This window comes from Homarus americanus, unplaced genomic scaffold, assembly GCF_018991925.1.
Source record: "Homarus americanus isolate GMGI-L3 unplaced genomic scaffold, GMGI_Hamer_2.0 scaffold40248, whole genome shotgun sequence".
NCBI lineage: Eukaryota > Metazoa > Arthropoda > Malacostraca > Decapoda > Nephropidae > Homarus > Homarus americanus.
The window spans coordinates 300,878-323,854 of record NW_024712526.1 but is presented as its reverse complement, the minus strand read 5'-3'; positions in this window follow the sequence as shown (position 1 = coordinate 323,854).

Sequence of the window (22,977 nt, the reverse complement as noted above, 5' to 3'; positions counted from 1 at the left end):
GGGAGGGTAATAGGGGGTCAAGAGGGGTGATAAGGAGTCAGGTGAGGAGGGGTGATAAGTTTGATATTATTCCCCCTCTCCCACACACCCTCTCATCCTCCTCCTGCTCCTCTCCCACACACCCTCTCATCCTTCTCCTGCTCCTCTCCCACACACCCTCTCATCCTCCTCCTGCTCCTCTCCCACCCTCTCATCCTCTCTCCTGCTCCTCTCCCACCTCTCATCCTCCTCCTGCTCCTCTCCCCACCCCTCTCATCCTCCTCCTGCTCCTCTCCCACACACCCCTCTCATCCTCCCTCCTGCTCCTCTCCACACACCCTCCCTCTCCTGCTCTCTCCCACCTCTCTCTCACACACCCTCCATCTCTTCTCTGCTCTCTCCCCACACACCTCTCATCCTTCTCCTGCTCCTCTCCCCACACACCCTCCTCATCCTCCTCCCTGCTCCTCTCCCACACCTCTCATCCTCCTCCTGCTCCTCTCCCACACCCTCTCATCCTCCTCTGCTCCTCTCCCCACCCTCTCTCATCCCTCCTCCTGCTCCTCTCCCACACCTCATCCTCCCTCCTGCTCCTCTCCCACACACCCTCTCATCCTTCTCCTGCTCCTCTCCCACACACCCTCTCATCCTCCTCCTGCTCCTCTCCCACATACCCTCTCATCCTCCTCCTGCTCCTCTCCCACACACCCTCTCATCCTCCTCCTCTCTCACACACTCTCCCATCTTCCCCTTCCCCTCTTCTTGAAACAATCCAGGGCTGTTTCCTAAGCCAACATATAACTGAACCCACACGGGGTAATAATATACTCGATTTAGTTCTGTCGAACAGAGAAAACCTCATTAGTAATGTCGAGGTAGGGAACGAACTTGCTGACAGCGATCACAAGGAAATAAGATTCCAATTAGAATTTCATGGCAGCCTCAAGGAAAATTCCACTAAAGTCCCAGATTTCAGAAGGGCAAACTTTGATAGTTCGAAGAGGCAGCTGAGAGAAAGTGTTTCACGCTTGGGGGTGAATTACATAACCTCACACAATGTACCTACAGAGGGCGACGTAGAGTGAGGGGCGATATGATAGAGGTGTATAAATGGAAGTCAGGGCTAAACAAAGGGGACATTACAAAGGCACTCAAACTATCCAACCAGGAGCGAACTCGTAACAATGGTTTTAAATTAGACAAATTTAGATTTAGGCGCGAAATAAGTAAACACTTGTTTGGAAACAGAGTAGTGGATGAGTGGAACAAGTTACCAAATGTCATCATTAACTCGAATACGCTGGATAGCTTCAAACACAGGTTGGATGGATATATGAGCAATAGGGGTTGGGTGTAAACGGGACTGCCCAGTATGGGCCAATAGGCCCGCTGCTGTTTCCTCCATTCTTATGTTCACACACCCTCCCATCCTCCTCTCTCACACACACACTCCCATCTTCCCCTTCTCCCACACCCCCTCCCATCCCTCCCTTCCCCCACACACCCTCCCCTCCCCCACACACCCTCCCAGACTCCTCCTCTCCCACACACTCTCACCTCGTTAATTTTTCTCACTACTTTCACTGTCGTCTCTTACACTTTTCTCACCCTAGGTACACCCCATCTCTCCCCTTCTCCTCCCTAATTGAGTACAACCACACGGAAGAGCGAGGAGGAGGAGAAGAAAGGAAGGAAGGAAGGAAGGTGGTTACTCTTGAGAGCTCTTGCACAGGAGTCATGCAGTTGTGATCCGAATAAGAATTTACTCAAATCTTATAGACGTTGAATTTTAATATATATATATATATATATATATATATATATATATATATATATATATATATATATATATATATATATATATATATATATATATATATATATCCTTTCTTCATTACTGTCCGTCATTACTAAGATCATTGCCATATATAGTTGGGGACAGCTGAGCAGGTCTGTGGCATGTTGGGGGGGGGCTGCATGACCTCACACCAGGTAGACAGGAAAGATGTCTTCGTTCTAACGCCATGTAGAGATGATCATACGTATACATTCTCATAGTAAGAGGTACAGTATACATGTCAAATAAATTTGTAGTATGGATAGCTAAACACGTCTATATTTCCACTATGAATATCTTGGGATCACCTGAAGAATCGTCGCCCCAGAGTCCGGCAGGGTGACAATTCTTCAGGTGGGATCAGGAGCCTCCACGGTTAAGAACATAAGAATGGAGGAAACTGCAGCGGGCCTATTGACCCATACTGGGCAGTCCCGTTTATACCCAACCCCTATTGCTCATATAAGCATCCAACCTATATTTCAAGCTATCCAGCGTATTCGAGTTAATGATGATATTTGGTAACTTGTTCCACTCATCCACTACTGTTTCCAAACCAGTGTCTACCTATTTCACGCCGAAATCTAAATTTGTCTAATTTAAAACCATTGTTACGAGTTCGCTCCTGGTTGGATAGTTTGAGTACCTTTGTAATGTCCCCTTTGTTCAACGGTATGTGGTGTCTTGCCTAGAAGAGGGGTTGTTCGTGAATGGCTGTCCAGGGCAATTGCTATAAATTGCCGACTGGAAAAACATTGTGCAAACAATGGTTGGGCAATCCTTGATAACTGGCAACGATTCTATGGCAACGAATACCTGTACAGTCGTGACGGAGTACACTTGTCTCGTGCGGGGGTAAAGACGTTGTCTGCATCCCTGGAGCGTGAAATTGTTACTCCAAAGGGGGGGTTTCGCCAGTAGAGAGAGGTCGGGGTAAGTGGGAGTCAAAAAACAAGCTGGTCCTGGGAAGTAAAATTGGTTACTCAGGACAAGGGGTAAAACAGGACCAGGGAAAGGTAGGTTTAAATGTATACTATACAAACAGTAGAAGCGTTCGAAATAAAATAGACTTGCTGAGAGCGGTTGTATATACCGAGAATGTAGACGTCATAGCAATCACCGAAACTTGGATGAATCTGGCGAGCAAGATTTTTTTATCAGAGTACCACATAGGAGGGTACAACCTTTTTCACAAAGACAGGGAAGGTAGGAAGGGGGGAGGGGTCGCACTCTTCGTCAAGGATACATTAGAATGTTGTATTAATAATTCAATAAAGGGTGAAATAGGAACCGAGTCTGTATGGGTAGAAATCACGGAAGGAAGAGAAAAACTAATTGTGGGAGTGATTTACAGGCCCCCAAGTCTTGGGAAGGAAGCAGCTCAGCCCATATGGCATGAAATGAGCAGGGCAGCAAAATATAACAACCTGTGCATTATGGGGGATTTCAACTTCAGAAATATTGACTGGGATAACATTGTAGGTGACTATGAATCTGAAGACTTCCTAGACTCAATACAGGACAATTTCTTGAAACAACTAATTACAGAACCTAATAGAGGTGACAATATATTAGACCTAGTATTAACAAATAAAGAAAATATTATCAGAGATATCACAGTAGGGGAAGAACTAGGTAACAGTGATCACAGAGAAATCAGGTTCACCCTAAATTGGGAAACGAAAAACAATGACAATATGGTCAGAGTCCCAAACTTTCGGTTGGCGGATTATCAGGGGTTAAGAAGTACCTAGGTGAGGTCGCCTGGAAACAGTCACGTCAGTCACCAGTAGGAATGGGTGAGGTCACATGTGACACAACAATTGATCATGATTATAATATATTCACTCATATACTACGTAAAGCACAAGAACAAAATATACCATACAGAAAAATTTGGTCAAATAAGAATGAGCCAAGGTGGATGACTAGAAAACTTAAACATGACATAGGAATAAAGAAAGGAATTTATAAGAAATTAAAGGGAGGGGAGGAGCAGCTCAGAAATAGGTATAATTAACTATCTAGGAATGTTAAGAAAAATGTAAGGAAAGCAAAGAGAGACTACGAAATCAGGATAGCAAGCGAATCCATGGCAAATCCCAAGGGATTTTTCCAGGTATATAGAACAAAGGTCAAGGACAAAATTGGGCCTTTAAAGTCAAGGGGAAGTGATCAATGGCAGTGAAGAAATAAGCAAAGCATTGAACAGCTACTTTTTATCAGTTTTCACAGAAGAAATTCACGAGGAAATTCCAGAGGTGGAACTGATATTTAGGGGAAAGGAAGAAGAGAAATTAAAGAATATCACTATCAGAAAAGAGGATGTTCTTAAGAGCATAAATAAATTAAAGAAGACAAAATCCCCAGGGCCGGATGAAATTTTCCCTCGAGTCTTGAAAGCGTGTAGGGAACAGATTAGCGGACCCCTCGTAAATTTATTTACAAAATCATTAGATACGGGAGTTGTGCCAGACTTGTGGAAACAGGCAAATGTAGTACCCATATTAAAAAAGGGAGACAGAGCATCAGCGTCAAATTACCGACCGATCAGTTTGACGTCAATAGTGGGGAAATTTCTTGAATCAATTATAGCAAATAGCATCCGATCGCATTTAGAGAAAAGCAAATTAATCTACGACTCTCAACATGGGTTTACAAAGGGAAAATCTTGTCTTAACAAATCTGCTGACGTTTTTTAGGAAAGTCTTCGAGGTAGTAGATAATGACGAAAATTACGATGTTATTTACTTAGACTTTAGCAACGCATTCGACAGAGTACTGCATCAGAGGCTTCTGAGAAAAGTTAAGGCTTATGGCATCGAGGGGAAAGTTTTAAATTGGATAAAATCATGGCTCACCGATAGAACGCAGAGGGTCAGCATAGATGGTATTAAATCTGAGTGGGGTCGTGTACCCAGTGGGGTTCCCCAGGGGTCAGTACTAGGCCCACTCTTGTTCATAATCTACATAAGCGATCTAGATACTGGGATCAGCAGTGACATAAGCAAGTTTACGGATGACACCAAAATAGGGCGGCAGATTAATTCAGGGCAGGATGCAAATGCATTACAGGAGGATCTAAATAAACTGCAAGGGTGGTCTGAAAAATGGCAAATGAAATTCAACACCAGCAAGTGTAGCATACTTAATATTGGAAGAACAAATACTGTCAATGTATACAGCCTTAACAACATCAACCTAGAGAAGTCGACTTGTGAAAGAGACTTAGGGGTACTTGTAAGCCCGGACCTACGGCCTAGAAAACAGTGCGTTAATGTTCGAAATAAGGCAAACAGAGTATTGGGTTTTATATCTAGAAGTGTAAGTAATAAGAGTGCAGAGGTCTTATTGCAACTATATCTTGCGCTAGTCAGGCCGCACCTCGATTATGCGGTTCAGTTCTGGTGCCCTTATTATAGAATGGATATCAATTCACTAGAGTCGGTGCAGCGAAGAATGACGAAAATGATTACGGGACTTAGAAACCTTCCATATCAGGATAGGTTAAAGAAACTAAACTTGCATTCCCTAGAAAGACGAAGAGTGCGGGGAGATATGATAGAAGTATTCAAGTGGGTGAAAGGAATCAATAAAGGTGATATAGATAAAGTTCTTATAATATCCGAGCAGGATAGGACTCGGAACAACGGATTCAAGTTGGATAAGTTTAGGTTTAGGAGGGAGATAGGAAGGAACTGGTTTACAAATAGGGTGGTGGACGAGTGGAACAAGCTTAGCAACTTTGTAGTAAGTGCTGGAACGCTGGAAAGTTTCAAAGGGAGGCTGGATAGATTCATGGATGATAGAGAGTGATAGTAACTCTCGACAGGAGCTGCCATGCACAGGCCAACCGGCCTATTGCAGATTCCTTATGTTCTTATGTTCTAACCCTGACTTCCATTTATACACCTCTATCATGTCGCCCCTCACTCTACGTCTCTCGAGGGAGTGCAAATTAAGATGCTTTAACCTGTCTCTGTACTCAAGGTTCCTAATGCCTGGGATTAGGTTGTTAATCTTCAGGTTAGTGGAATCAGGATCCCCCAGTCAGGTAGGAGGACTATATAATAGTAAGTGGGCTCAAAAGTTTTGAGAAAATTTTGTGGATGTGAATACTGGTATGCACACACAAACGATTGAATCATATCGGAACAAGAACAAGAGTTACATCAAGACCATGCGTGGCTGCAAACGAAGTTTTTTTAAATTCTTACCTTCAAGAATTCATGTGGCATGATCGTTTTTCTGATAATCCTCTGGAAATTTTATGTCAACACATTGCTGTTCAGTACCCTTTGTAATATGCATCACAATAAAGATGCATAACACAAAGGAATATATTTATGTTATCCTAATTATACAAATTATATTCACTGTGGGCTGGGGCGACGATTCTTCAGGTGGGATATCCTAGGGTGACAATTCTTCAGGTGGACATTCTGGGGCGACGATTCTTCAGGTGATCCATATCTTGTACCCAAAGCACCATGTGTAGCGGGACAGCTGCTGCATCGAGTAGTGTGATATTTGTGTCTTCTTTATGATTTGGTTGTTTATTCTTGTGATACCTTGTGGTCAGTTAGCGTGAGGATCAGTATTCTCACATTTACCACTACGTACTGTACTTGCAAGGTTAGGTTAGGTTAGGTTAGGTTATTTTCCACTTGCATCAGTTACACCGAAAAACACTTGAGTAAGTAAAACACATTTATCAGCAGGTTGATAAAACATATTAGAGTATTAAAAAAAAAGTCAGCGTGTCAAAAGTTGGGTCGTTTTTGGCAGCAGTCGCCAAGTGGTGTTCACACGCCACTGACGCTCCCTGTAAATGTTTATCTAAATTTCCTCTCTGAGTTTTGAGATAAAGTTACGGGAAATAAATAATGATGTACAGTAATATGAACACGAGGGTGATGGAGCGGTGTAAAAGGAAGGTTGTACAGTAGGTGTTGGCCAAGTGAACACACTGAACTTGTCTTACTAGAGAGCAGACCAGTGTTCTGTACAGTACAAGTGAACGTCAGCGATTTGAAAAGTTTTAATAAAGTCTACAATTGCGTTAGATTGTAAGTATATTAAATATACTGTGCTAGAAACTACTCGAGAGGAAGTAGTTCATTAAATCCTAAGAGAGAAAGATGAGGCAGGTGTGATGTCGTGGTGGGAATGAGCCTGGCGACCTTCCTCCGTCCAGTTAACACTAGCAGCCTACCTACCCCCCAGTGGTCACGGCTATAGACTGCTTCAGTGACTGTACGGCTGCTGCAGCGGTGGTCATTACCAGCCATTTGAGTCTCGATACAATTTCGACGCCATTTTGGATGCCGACCTTGCTTCGTAGTTCGCCTTATCTAGTTAGACCCGTTCTCACACCCTCCAGTTGGAGGATAATAATAATATTGGCGCCTTGGAGGACGCGGGTATGACCGGACGTCGCCCGCTAGTGTGAAGGGGTTGGCCGCTTATCTCACCTCCTTCACACGTCGAGGCGTTAGATGGGCTCCCTCCCCGGCTCCACGCTTCCCTTGAATTAACGGAGCCATGTCCTCTTAATCTAACCTGACCCAATCTTACGTCAACAAACCTAACCCAATTTAATAAACTTGATAACAGAGCTTAACATAATCTAAATCTGACCAAGCCTAATATAAGATTTAACCTAAGTAACATATCCTAACATCCATAAAAAGACTTAAAGTAACCTCTCATCTAACCCAGATTAACCTAACTAAACTTTAAATTTAATACGAAGTAACATACACCAACCTAAGCTATACCTCGACTTAATCTAAACCTAAATTCGGTCATTTTAATATTTCGTTAGCGAGACCTTGTTCAGCAGTGACGTTTGGTGGGTTCTGTCTAGTGAGTTTATCTGGCGAGACTAGAATGTTGCCCCATTCACTCGTGTGTGTGTGTGTGTGTGTGTGTGTGTGTGTGTGTGTGTGTGTGTGTGTGTGTTAGGAGAAGCGTGGTAGTAGTGTCATAGTCCATAAGAACATTAGAACATAAGAAAATAAGGAGTCTGCAATAGGCCGGTTGGCCTGTGCATGGCAGCTCCTGTCGAGAGTTACTACCACTCTCTGTCATCCATGAATCTATGTAGCCTCCTTTTGAAACTTTCCAGAGTTCCCGCACTTACTACAAAGTTGCTAAGCTTGTTCCACTCGTCCACCACCCTATTTGTGAACCAGTTTCTTCCTATCTCCCTCCTAAACCTAAACTTATCCAACTTGAATCCGTTGCTCCGAGTACTATCCTGCTCGGATATTATAAGAACTTTATCTATATCCCCTTTATTGATTCCTTTCACCCACTTAAATACTTCTATCATATCTCCCCGCACTCTTCGTCTTTCTAGGGAATGCAAGTTAAGTTTCTTTAACCTATCCTGATATGGAAGGTTTCTAAGTCCCGGAATCATTTTTGTCATTCTAATAAAACCAAACTGATAATCGAGGTGCGGCCTGACTAGCGCAAGATATAGTTGCAATAAGACCTCTGCACTCTTGTTACTCACACTTCTAGATATAAAACCCAATACTCTGTTTGCCTTATTTCGAACATTAACGCACTGTTTTCTAGGCCGTAGGTCCGGGCTTACAAGTACCCCTAGGTCTCTTTCACAAGTCGACTTCTCTAGGTTGATGTTGTTAAGGCTGTATACATTATCAGTATTTGTTCTTCCAATATTAAGTACGCTGCACTTGCTGGTGTTGAATTTCATTTGCCATTTTTCAGACCACCCCTGCAGTTTATTTAGATCTTCCTGTAATGCATTTGCATCCTGCCCTGAATTAATTTGCCGCCCTATTTTGGTGTCATCCGCAAACTTGCTTATGTCACTGCTGATCCCAGTATCTAGATCGTTTATGTAGATTATGAACAAGAGTGGGCCTAGTACTGACCCCTGGGGAACCCCACTGGTTACACGGCCCCACTCAGATTTAACACCATCTACGCTGACCCTCTGCGTTCTATCGGTGAGCCATGATTTTATCCAATTTAAAACTTTCCCCTCGATACCATGAGCCTTAATTTTCTCAGAAGCCTCTGATGCGGTACTCTGTCAAATGCTTTGATACACACACACACACACACACACACACATATATATATATATATATATATATATATATATATATATATATATATATATATATATATATATATATATATATCAACTGAAGAAGAATAACCACCCCGAGCGCACTACCAACACTACCCTACACCCACCTCCAACACTACCCTACACCCACCTCCAACACTACCCTACACCCCACCCTGATAACACTTCTCGTTATGCCTGTTTTGTACTTACTCTCTCTCTCTCTCTCTCACACACACACACACACACACAAATCATAAGTGCAGTGTACAAGAGGTGACACCGCCAATTTTCCGCTGTAAATGGGACGATAATGTCAACAAAGCGGGATGGAGTGGTGGTCCCCCCCCTCCCTCCGTGCCGGGTATGTCACCACAGTTACAGTCACAATATTTAGATATTCAGGTGCTTACCAACCTGTCCTCTTGTCTAAATTTGTATGAAAATTGAAATGTAATTTTTTAGGTTCATAATCGATTTTGGCAGATGGTTCAGATTATTTGAATTTTGTGAGAAAAAAAATGTTTTAAGCGAGGGAAAAGTTTCCTCTGGCAACACTGTCGGTGGCTGCTGTTGCTGCTGCCCTTTTGATTTACGTTAGTGAGGGTCGCGGGGAAAATGGCGTTCGATTGTGACTAAAAGCGTATATATTTTCATTAAATTTGGAAGGCACCGTCGTTACCAATTTAGATCGTTACACGCACATTAGAGATTATGGGTAGGGAGGAGGCATGGATGGGATCATAGTTATCGGTCGTAATACTCAGTTAATAGTTATGGAAACGAGCGGTAAACAAAGCACTCGGGCGGGAAATCGGACACGAGCCGCGGTACTTAAGCGACAAAAGGGCAGCGGGTGGCGCCAAAGATGAATAGCCGATATATTTCTTCCTCACAAAGAATTCATTCTAAACACTCGTAAGAAGATCAAACTCTGGTGATATCATTACTACTCTCTCTCTCTCTACTGTGTGGCCCTCAGACCAGTGGGAGGGAATAACGATACTCAGCTGTCAAGTACGAGTTTGGGCTCTGTACAGTATAGATCTTCACGTTAAGTCCGTCGTTCTTTATAAACCTTTAATAGAGGCTACAGTTGATACACATCTGACTTTATTACATGGCGGGTGTATCAGTGCTTCACCCGAAACCTTGTCTCACCCGGCCAGGTCTTAAGGTGTGTGGGTGTGTGAGTAACTTTATTATAGTAGTGACAGTTTCCCCCTAACTAACCTAACCTGGTTCACAGAGACTGGACCATCGTCACATCAGGGCGATAATGTAGGCTGTTATAATCATATCCTAATAATAATAATCGCCGCCTCTCAATAATTACACTGGGTGGCGCTCACAGTCGCCCCTCCTAAACAAACTTGACCGGGTGGACAAAGGTTGAATAATATCTGAGCGATTATAAAGGGTGATAATAATCTGGCCCCGGGGCGTGGTGTCACATGTGTTGTAAACATTGTCAACAATTAAACTCAGCTGACTGGTGGGGGATTGGGAGGGCGGGGTGAGGGGGGAAGGTCGACGAGCACTGAAGTATGTGATGTAATAGAAACACATTGAAATATTTACGTTCAGTCACAAGTTCTGGGTAAGATAACCTGTTGATGGCGGGTGAAAATAATGATCCTGGTGGTTGATTTTGTGATCAGCCCGTTGATAGTGTCGTTAGTGAGAGCAGGGGTTGAAAATATTAATCTGTGAGTTTGATTTCTTGATAAGATTGTGATATTGAAGTTGTTGGTTATAACTCGGGGTTAAGAATCCGTAAAATGATATTACTGTACCGAGGACTTCAACAATGGTGCAGCTGTTGCCTTACTGCGTGTTAATATATTGTTGTCTTTGTCTTTAGTATTATATTGTGAGGTCATTGTACCATAGAATTTGAAGTGTGTGTGTGTGTGTGTGTGTGTGTGTGTTATCAGTCACCATCAATCACTAATCCTATTGGTCAGCCACACCAACTGTCATAGTCCTATTGGTCAGTCACCAAAGGATAATCTTATTGGTTGTACTAATTGGTTTTTTGTTTTATGTATATTACTAATTTTCTCCACTGCTTAAGCGATTCGTCCGTCTGTCCGTGGACTTGACTCCTGTAATTCACTGTAGTGGGAAACACAAGTAGCAGCACATAATATAGTCCTCTGTGGTACAAGTAAATTAGATGCAAAATGTCTCGACACTGCACCCCGCATGATAGCCGGTACCTTGTGAATACCGACGAAAATTGAATTAAAACTCATTGACAATAAACCTACAAACTGTAATGTATACACGCACATAAAAACCTCACGATTTCATGACTGTTGAAGCTTGACGGGGACAATAATTTTTACGGTGGCTTCAAAACTTCAAGCGCGTCAGAATAAAAGTCAATCGTCGGCGAATCCCCCAACATTCTGTACATATTAGCCCCCTTGTGGTGATGTCAGGACACACTCAGTCTTGCCCTCCCTTCATGACACACACACACACACACTTCCTGTACGTGATGTAAATGGACCAGGAATTCCATAGATTAATACAGTGTTCTTTTCCTTAACACGTGTGTTTACTAAGTCTCAGCACAATTTTACTGCCACCTGTCTGACCACATTCATTAGGTATGTTGAGTTCTGGGGATAATTAAACGTAAATAAATATAACAAACCCGGATTGATAGAAAACGTTTTTTGGTAGTTCAGGGTTTAGGCACGGGGGCTGGAGAGAGAGAGAGCCACTCAAGATAAGCCAACTCATTATTTCACGGGGGCTCAGTAACTGTGAAATTATGACAGTAATTTGTTTATATAGGTGAAGAGTCTCCCCTCACCTGCCTCCCTCCCTTCACGGCACACACACACTCTCACAATGCTATCTTCCTTTATCACCTATCTTCCCTTACCTATACCCTACCCCCCCCTGTGGTACCTCTCGTGGGTTGTGGGGACTGATAACATTAGTCTGAGCGTTCCATCATTATCGATCAATGCTTGGTTGTGATAATACCGGGTACGTGGTGTGACAGGGTGCGTGGTGTGACGGGGTACGTGGTGTGATGGGGTACGTGGTGTGACGGGGTGCGTGGTGTGACGGGGTATGGGGCGTGATGGGGTGCGGGGTGTGATGGGGTGCGTGGTGTGACGGGTACGTGGTGTTGTAGTGGTACGTGGTGTGACGGGGTACGTGCTGTTGTAGTGGTACGTAGTGTGACGGGGTACGTGGTGTTGTAGTGGTACGTGGTGTGACGGGGTACGATGCTGTTGTAGTGGTACGTAGTGTGACGGGGTACGTGGTGTTGTAGTGGTACGTGGTGTGACGGGGTACGTGCTGTTGTAGTGGTACGTGGTGTGACGGGGTACGTGTAGTAACGGGGCATTTATAACCAATGAGTCGTGCAGCTGTTTTGTTAATGGTACGGAAATAAACAAAGGCATTACTCACAGCTGTCGTGGTTACGTGCAGGTGTGGAGTTACGTGCAGGTGAGATAGTTATGTTAAGTTAGGTTAAGTTTGGTTAGGTTAGGTTACGTTAGGTTATGATATATTAGATTAAGTTAGGTTAAATAAATACCCAGCTCGGTAGACCGCATACTATACAAGTAGCACCTATATTTTTTTATAAAAGTTAAGTAAAAGAAAACTCAACCTAAACAAGTCAAATTATGTAGAATAAGTTCAGCTACTTCATCTGTTGCGTATAAGTGAATTAAAAGTCTGTATCGGTGTTCGTCCTGGGGTAAAAAAAAAGCAATCGATGTTCGTCCTGGAGAAAACACAACAACAACAACAACTCGGTGTCCTTCCTAGAGTAAAATAAACCATTGATGTTCGTTCTGGGGTAAAAAAAACTGGTGTTTCGTCCTGGGGTAAAAAATTATCATGTGTGAAGAGCGTCCCCGGGAGTTATCTTCTAACTGCTTCCCGCCACCAGTACTTATTTTCCAGCCGCCCATTCACACCTCAGCGGCTTGCCTTTGTTATTGTTTGTCAGTTATTGGCGTCATTAGTCAGTACTTAGTGATTTATGACGGGATTACTGGGGACTTTAGCAAGGCTCCTTTATCAACCTGTGATTATGAAGTCCGACCTCCCTGGGAACACACCCCACTGCCTCAGTATTTTGACCACTGAAACCCTTAATATTTGTTTCTTGTTATGGCGAGTTTCCGAAATTCGTGATATTCTCTTGTTTATTTGTGGCTGTGTTATGTCTGAGTTATGAGCATTAGTGATGTTATTATGACCGAGTTATGAGCACAGTGGTGTTATTATGACCAAGTTATGAGCACAGTGGTGTTATTATGACCGAGTTATGAGCACAGTGGTGTTATTATGACCGAGTTATGAGCACAGTGGTGTTATTATGACCGAGTTATGAACACAGTGATGACAATGACCTTACAGCAAGTATGATGAACACCACCACCCAGTTCATGACCCCCTCCACCACCACCCTGTTCATGGCCCCCCTCCACCACCACCACCCTGTTCAGCCCCCTCCACCACCACCACCCTGTTCATGACCCCTCCCACCACCACCCTGTTCATGACCCCCTCCACCACCACCACCCTGTTCATGACCCTCCACCACCACCACTGTTCATGACCCCCCTCCACCACCACCACCACCCCCTGTTCACTGACCCCTCCACCACCACCACCACCCCTCCACCACCACCACTCTGTTCTGACCCCCACCACCACCACCACCCAGTTCCCCTCCACCCACCACCCTGTTCGCCCCCTCCACCACCACCACCCCTGTTCATGACCCCCTCCACCACCACCACCTGTTCTCCACCACCACCTGTTCACCCCCTCCACCCACCCCCCACCACCCAGTTCATGACCTTCCCCACCACCTCCCCACCACCACAGTACATGACCCCTCACCACCACCACCACCACCCAGTGCATGACCTTCCCCACCTCCCCACCACCACCCAGTACATGCACCCCCTCACCACCACCACCCAGTTCATGACCTTCCCCCACCACCTCCCCCAACCACCAGTACAGACCCTCACCCCCACCACCACCACCCAGTACATGACCCCTCACCACCCCACCACCCAGTACATAACCCCTCTCCACCCCCCACCACCCAGTTCATGACCTTCCCCACCACCTCCCCACCACCACCCAGTACATGACCTCCCTCACCACACCACCCAGTACATGACCTTCCCCACCACCTCCCACCACCACCCAGTACATGACCCCCTCACCACCACCACCCAGTTCACCTTCCCCACCACCTCCACAACCACCCAGTACATGACCCTCACCCCCACCACCACCACCCAGTACATGACCCTCACACCCCCACCACCCAGTACATAACCCCTTCCACCACCCCCACCACAGTTCATGACCTTCCCCACCACCCACCCACCACCACCACCACCACCACCCAGAACATAACCCCTCTCCACCACCCCCACCACCAGTTCATGACCTTCCCCACCTCCCCACCACCACCACAGTACATGACCCCTCACCACCACCACGTACACACCCCTCCCACCACCACCACCCAGTACACGACCCCTCACCACCACCACCACAGTACATTACATGACCCCACCACCCCCCTCCTTGACGGCAGCTGGACAAAAATGGGTGTAGGGATAATCTCATAGACGGGTTACTGTTGTTTGCGAGTGACTTGTCCTGGTGAGAGATCCTTTGATTTATCTCTACCCTGGCAGATGGCTGTCGGGGGAGTGAGAGAATTATAGTACCTCGTAATAAATAGACATTGCCGTGCCTCGTTATCTCCCTCATCGCCAGACGAACATCTAGCCCATCTACTGCCTGCAATAGCGCTCCTTAATGTTCTTAAACCCTAAAGTACAATGACTTAACCCCAAGAGTACGATGACTTAACCCCGAGAGTGAGATGACTTAACCCTTTTAAAAAGATGACGTATTCCTTTTAATATGATGACACTGTACTCGGGAGATTAAGTCATCGTACTCAAGGGTTTAAAACGACATTAAACGAGGAAAGTTGTCAATACTGGGACTCAATGATCTATTAGTATTAGTAATGGTCACCGTAACTTAGCTCTCAAAGCTGCACACAGGAGGAACGAGAACGACAAGATAAGGGAATACGGAAAGAGAATTCAGAACGTTGATCAAGGCAGCTTCACTCCTCTGGTGTTCACAACCTCTGGTGGGATGGGACCAAGTGCAAGATGCTTCTACGCCAGACTCGCGGAGGTGATATCCGAACAGAAGCAGCAGCCCAGAAGTTATGTTACAGCCTGGATGAGATGTCGACTGTCCTTCTCTCTCCTTCGGTCGGCTTTGCTCTGCCTCAGGGGAACGATAGCATCGACCCCAAAGCCGACAACAGTTGCAGATATTGACTATGAGGCAACAGTCACTGAATGCCGCATAGATCTGCGGCTCAACTAACTCAACACAGTTAGGATAGCTACTTATGTATTAGGATATTTAATATTAAGGTAATAAAATGGTGGCGAAGGTATAGCTATTGGGGGAGGCTGGAGGCCAATAAAAAAAAATAAAGGGGTGGTGGTAGTATTAGTAGTAGTATTAAAGTATTATTAATATTATTCTTTATATTATAACGAACAAACAAACTTGACTCACTTCCTAAATCGAAAGCGAATTGGATTTCAGTGGTGAATTAATTTTCGCTCAGCATCAAATCAGTATGTATGCAAATTGCAAAAAAATGTATGCAAATGATTGTTAGGAAACGTTTTGGTGTCAACACTTTAAGTGCTTGATAGTGTTGTGGAGGGGGTAGAGGAAGGGTGAGGGAAGGGGAGGGTGAGAGAGGGTCAATGAGAGGGAAGGCAGAGGAAAGAGGAGCGTGAGGGAGAGGGAAGGAGAGGAAGGGAATTATGGAGTAAATCGTAAGAAGTGTTATGAGAAAATGGATGATCGTCATATTGGGAAATTAAGTATCTTTACGATTTGGTGTGAGACAATATTACACAACGGACGAAGGATTTTGACAACCCTACCGAGACAACAGGAGTCACAGTGTTCATTTTGACATTCATCGGAGTGTGTGTAGGAACATAAATAATAATAAACACATCAACCACATGATAATAAAGGGATGGTAGATCAGGTATAGAGTGACTGATCAGGTATCGTGAGGTGTCGATCAAGTCTAATAAATCCAACTCCCCGAACCCTTAATAACGAACCCCATTTATAGGTCATGAAGTCTGGTATTTTTCTTCCTTTATTATATATATATTTTTTTTTCATTAATACCCAAACACAAGAACATATACACAAAATTGACCTTAACTTTGGAAATGTGGTAATTATAAAATGCTTCTCTCAGGGGGGAAAATATTGTATTTGCCGAGTCAGTTTATTATGAATCCGGATTTGTATTAACGTTTTTTTTATGAATCCGGATTTGTATTAACTCTGATTTCTTGCAATCCAGTTCAGTTTACACCACTTTACCCCTTAACTGTTTGCTTAATACATGATTTTTTATGGCTTTTAATGCAAGTGAAATCCAGGTAATGGACTTATTTGGTGACCAGAGCAGCAGGGAACTTTCTCCAGCCAATATTTAGTGAGTTACGTTCATGTCATTAATGCTGGCTGGACGTATACTTGTGTGTGTTGGGGGAAGGGGATTCTTACATGGGAAACTGTGCGGTACTTTTAGGTTAGATTAGGCTAAGTTAGGTTGGGTTGGGTTATGTTAGGTTATGTTGGGTTGGGTTATGTTAGGTTCTTTATGTTAGGTTGGTGTTGAGACAGGCAGCAGCAGCAGCAGGTGGGTGTATCAGGACAGGCAGCAGTAAGGTGGGGCGGTAGGTGGGTGTATCAGGACAGGCAGCAGCAGCAGGTGGGTGTACCAGGGCAGGCAGCAGTAAGGTGGGGCAGTAGGTGGGTGTATCAGGACAGGCAGCAGCAGCAGGTGGGTGTACCAGGGCAGGCAGCAGTAAGGTGGGGCAGTAGGTGGGTGTATCAGGACAGGCAGCAGCAGCAGGTGGGTGTACCAGGGCAGGCAACAGTAAGGTGGGGCGGTAGGTGGGTGTATCAGGACAGGCAGCAGCAGCAGGTGGGTGTACCAGGGCAGGCAACAGTAAGGTGGGGCGGTAGGTGGGTGTATCAGGACAGGCAGCAGCAGGCGGGTGTGCAAGGCAGGCAGCAGCAGTAGGTGGGGCAGTAGGTGCGTTATTGCCAGGACGAGCAGCAATGGAATTAGAGACTGATGGGTGGGTCAATATCAGGACAGGCAACAGCAACAGGTGGGTGTACCAGGGCAGGCAACAGTAGATGAGACGTGGGTGGTTCATCATCTGGGATGACAGCAACAGGCGGGTGTGCCAGGGCAGGCAACGGTAAGGTGGGGCGGTAGGTGGAATTATTAGGACAGGCAGCAGTAAGGTGGGGCAGTAGGTGGGTGTACCAGGACAAGCAGCAATGGAGTGGGGGAGTAATAAGGTGGGTGTATCAGGACCAGGCAGCAGCAGCAGTGGTGTGCAGGGCAGGCAGCAATGGGTGGGGCAGTAGGTGGGTGGTGTATCAGGACAGGCAGCAGCAGCAGGTGGGTGTACCAGGGCAGGCAACAGTAAGGTGGGGCGGTAGGTGGGTGTATCAGGACAGGCAGCAGCAGCAGGTGGGTGTACCAGGGCAGGCAACAGTAAGGTGGGGCGGTAGGTGGGTGTATCAGGACAGGCAGCAGCAGGCGGGTGTACCAGCAGCAGGTTATGGGCACCACCGTGTTAATCTGGGGTAATGTGGCCGCCCTTCCCCTAAGGCTTAGTAACGACCAAAATAAGGTGATTTGCCCTAATTTTTCCCGTAATTAAACTCACTCGACTTGGCCCTCCCGACTTAATGAGATGGTTCCGACCAGTCCACGTTTTACCTTAATGGATGTTTTTCTCAGATTTTTTTTCTTTCTGTCTCCAGCATTGTCAGCAATTATATTTTTTACCTCGTTTTTTCGTATCTTATTCTTGTATAAACCGATGGCTCAGTATGACAGGTTAAAACCAAGCACAGAATTAAAATTTATGGTCACTGATTAAAAAAAGAAAAGAAAAAAAGGATAAATTCAAGTAATCACCAAATGAAAATCATACGGGGTGGATAGTATTAAACCTATAGCACTATTAGGAGCGATATTCCTACGGTGTACGTATGGGAACTCCCTCCTTGTGCCCCTCTGGTGTATATCCCTAACCTGGCCGCCGCCCGAGCTGTCCCCCAAGACTCCCAGTTAAGTGCATCATTTGCAGGCATTTTTCCAGATGGTATTGGGTGTAAAACGGCGGCGGGGCCCAACCCTTGCCCCTCGGGACCCCTCATCCCGCGCTAAATCTGCAAAATTGATACTTTTGCCGGGAACGAGGTGGATCACCTTTCTTGACGAGTCTTAATGCTCAAGGTGGCCGCTCTTACCGTCTCGCCCACCAGATTCATAAAAGTTTCTGTTAAATTGAAGATATGGTAGTTTAACTCTCGCTGAGGCAAAGGCTCAAATGACATCAGAATTGTTTTGAAACTCACCCGTAACGATACTTTCTCATTTCAAAAAGGTGATTAACATACAAGTGCTTTACAGGATGTTGGTCATGGGTCGTTTCTTATGGCTAAGGATTACATTATTAGATGGCTGAATCACCTCATATACATGTACCCCGAGAGTAAGAATTGATCATACGCTACATTTAGTTACACTTGAAAAATTTCCCTCACATCTGATGGGAAACAATAATCAGTCATGTCAGGAAGGGCGGGTGTGGAACAGGAACATTATCCCTCACCTCAGTAGCGTCGCGTCCTGGTAATTTGTACTGTACGCGGACACGAGGTTTCTCTTATATACCTGAACGACGAAATAAACTTGAAAAACAGATTATTTATTGACATGATTTGCATATCAAAGGCGTGAGCTGTGCTACGGATGGTGGCTGCCACACGGAACTGACATTTATACATTAATATGACCTAGGTGTGGCATGGTGCACTGTATGAAATATCAACACTTCTCGGTGTTTATCTAGACGTGTTAAGTACAGAATGTATGAGAACGCGTTTATCTAGACTTATTTGAGTGTGTTCACAACCTGACGTAACTTGAGGCTGGTAATAATGTTTTTGGTGTTGGCTGGGTGAGGGTGTTGTGGTCACCCCAGCGCTTCACGGTGTCTCCAATTTTGTCTCACCTCTGTGGTGTTTCTCGTCAGTATTGTAACCAGTGATGATAAGTTAGTTATTAAGGAAATTATGAAGATCACTATCGCGGTTCACTTTAACCACGACGGCTGCCACATCATGAACTTTTTTAAGACCAGGAGAACGACCCAACAAGACACGACACGACCCAACACGACACGACCCAACACGACACAACACAACATATTGGATCTAATCGTTAACAATTGAATAAACTAAATAATTCACTCACCAAATTTACAGGAACAACACTAACGAGGCGTTACTCCCTCTGACGGTTAACGAGGTCTGTTGGATGATGACACTCTCCATAACGTTATCGGATTTAACTAAAACGTGTTCCAAGAGTGTTAGGTTAGGTTAGGTTGGTTCGTTTAATCTATTTTATAATATGTTTTAAGTTGTTCACCAGAAATTTTATTTGGAAATTCCTAAGTTTAAGACAGTTTTAAGGTAGAACTCGACAGCAGATCAGCATTCATTATATGATGTTTGTAGAGAAACATCAAACATTGGGTTACCGTCATCTGCGATAGTGATCCTCATAATTAGTGAAGATGGTGTGTCCCAAGGCAGCGTGGGTACAACCCATGAATACTGAGCCTCGGTACTGTACAGTGTGGCCGACACTGCCCTTGACGGCCTTCACTTCAGATATAATAGATTAGGTACTTAATCACTTCTGGATGGACTGGTGTTGCCCCACGAACAAACGACTCTTAAGCTCCGGTCACAGTAGCCACTGATATTCCTGGACTGGGCGATTTTCTGGCTATACGCTGAGGCCGACCACCCATCTGAGCGGTCACACTGCAAAAAGAACCGCTACCCCAGTCCACAGTCAAAACAAAGCCAGTGTTGCGATCGACGGAGGTTAAGATAAATAAACCTCCCAGACCCACCAACACCAGTGGACGGCAGGGCGAAAAACCAGGGCTGTAGCTGGCCCCGGAGGCTTCTGACCAGAGTGACCTTCCATGCCTTAGGGCAGGAGACGAGCACTGCATCTACCTGGTCGCCGCAACCCTTCATAATTATATTTTATACATTATTTGTTTATGAATGAAGAGGTTGAAGGCATTAACGTGTCTAGGGAATGTTGTTAATACATAAGTAAATGACACTCGTCTTTCTCAAAAATAAATGTTTAATATAACAACAAACTTATTATTAAGCCACACAGTTATTGGTTAGTTAACACCGAGGACATGGTGGACACCGTGAGCAGCAGCAGCAGCAGCTGCCTTGTGTCAGGGCAGGAGTGGCTGTCCAGATCACCACTCTTGTTCACTATTTGTTGCTACACTAATATCAGTCTTAGCTTACATGTAAGTATTTCATTGTTGTAATGGTAATAACGTAATAATAATAACATATATAAAAATAAAAATAATAATAATAATAGTATTATTATTATTATTATTATTAATTATCATACAATAATCTTTCCATTAGTTCTGTAGGCCGGGAAACCAGTACTGTACTCAAGTTGTGTTCAAACAAGGTCAGACTACTATAAGCGGTTGACAGTGTGTCGTTATCAGGTGTTACATAGTTCCATCTCTCGTAATTTTGTAATTGCTGATGAACTAGTGTAATTACTAACCCTATTACGTGTTTAAAGACCTCAGCTAATGAAGTACAGTTATGTATTATATCATCAACATCAGGTGCTTGTAACACAGGTACTGGTGGATGAGGAGGAGAATCAATATAATGACTTTGAAAGCTGTTTGTAAAGGGGGATAGCGAGAGAGGACGAGTGTAGAGAAAGTAAGGGGGAAGGGAGTAGCGAGGATGTGGGGGAGGGAGAGTGGAGGGTCTCGGATAGTGACAGGTGGAGACACATGGAGGCCGCCGCCCAGGGGCCGCCCACACAACCTTAGTGTGATGTTTACAGAGAGCGGGTCAGTGCGCGCCGCCCATAACACGGGTCACAGCCGCTCACCCCAGCCACCCCATGTTGGAGTAAGGATCGTGGGGGGAGGGGGTGACTGGGGGAAGGGGGGATGTGTTGATAACGAGCGTATGATCTCAGTAGGAAGATCATCAGTCAGTCACGAGACTCATCCTGCGTCGACCAGGAACAAATTGAAATAATGTGTGTAGTGGGCGAGGAGTTATTGTTGTGCTCCCTCACAGATGTGTGTGTGGTGATGGAGAGTGGCGATGGTGTGGGTCACCATGTCCACTATAAACAACACGACCAATACAACAAAACACCCAGCCATAGTATATCCTACCTCAGGCTCCTAACATACACACCACCTTCCCGCTTATTGTGAACACCGCCCTCACAATATACCTCCACCACATAATTGCACTGAGAATATTTTTACAGTGAAGTTAAGTTTGATATTTTGTGATAGTTGTGATTGTTGTAGTGGGTGATGAGGGTGAGTTTAGCGGGAAGAGGTGGTGATAGTAAAAGGACCTCGGAGCGTCACGGGACCACTATAAATCCCTACCGTGGAGAGGTTAAGCAAAAAATGTGGCGTACCGTCGCATTGCGGACTGACCCCACGATCCCCTCCCCCCCCCGACTCCACTCCTTCCCCATCTCCTCCTGCCCCCCTCCTGCTCTGTCTACTCCATCTCCTCTTCTACTACTCCATCTTCTCCCTCCACGAGACCCATGACCACCACCACTACCCACCTACCAACCATCCATGACCCCGCTAACCACCCACCAACCCGCCCATGAACCACCGTCCACCTATGACCACCACCACCACCGTCCACCCATGACCACCATTACCCAACCATCCATGACCACCACTACCCACCCACCCATGACCACCTCCACCACTACCTACCAACCAACCCATGACTACTAGCCCACCGACCAGCCCCTCCCCCCCGGCCGACCTTTCGACAAGCACTCCCACTGCAGGAAAAAAAAATAAAAATAAAATAAATAAACAAATAAACAAATGGATAGAGACAGATAAATATATGGAAAAAATAAACGAATAAAAAAATAAAAAAAATGAATGGGGAAAATGTACAATATAAACAACACAAACGGATAAAACCTAAAAAAAAAAATATATTTTGGATATGTGTTTTAGGAGGAGAGGAGGAGGAGGAGATGAGTTGTTTTGGTGGGTATGGTTAAAGGCAGTCTCTACCACACTTGTCATCTCTCCATCATCACCACTACTATCGTCATCACCACCATCATAATTATCATCATTGTCACCACCAACACTATCACCATCGTCATCACTACTATCACCATAAGAGCACCTCCCTCATTAACCTCTTCTCACGTAAGATACCAGTCGTGTGTGTGTGTGTGTGTGTGTGTGTGTGTGTGTGTGTGTGTGTGTGTGTGTGTGTGTCCTAAGTCACACAGTGTACATACAGTCACCACACATGCAGTATAGGTTGAGTGACCAACAGTTATAGCATACTGTATAGTGGCACAAAAGTAGCATTGAGTCCCATTAACAAAGGTACTCGATCCGTCCGTCTGTCCGTCCGTGGATCAAGAATCACGGACGCTATAATCAGCCTAATAAACACTGGTCTAGTGTAAACAAGAAGCGTGGCCTGGGGATCCTTCCACCCCTCAGTGACACACTTCTCGTAGCTGTATGGGCGCCCGTTGTCTGCCTCTAGTGACGTTATTATATGATTCTTACCAGTTTTTTACGATTCAGTTAAATTATTTATATTATTTACGTACAGTGTTGCTGGTATATGGGTTGCTGTTATGTGTAAGGTCAAGTCAGGTCAGCTTCAGTTACGGAGACTATTCCTCGTACAAATCTTTGACAGTCTGGCCCTGGATCGATTTCTTCAAGGTCGCTGTAGGAACACGAGGCTACAGGACCACAGAGAACATCTT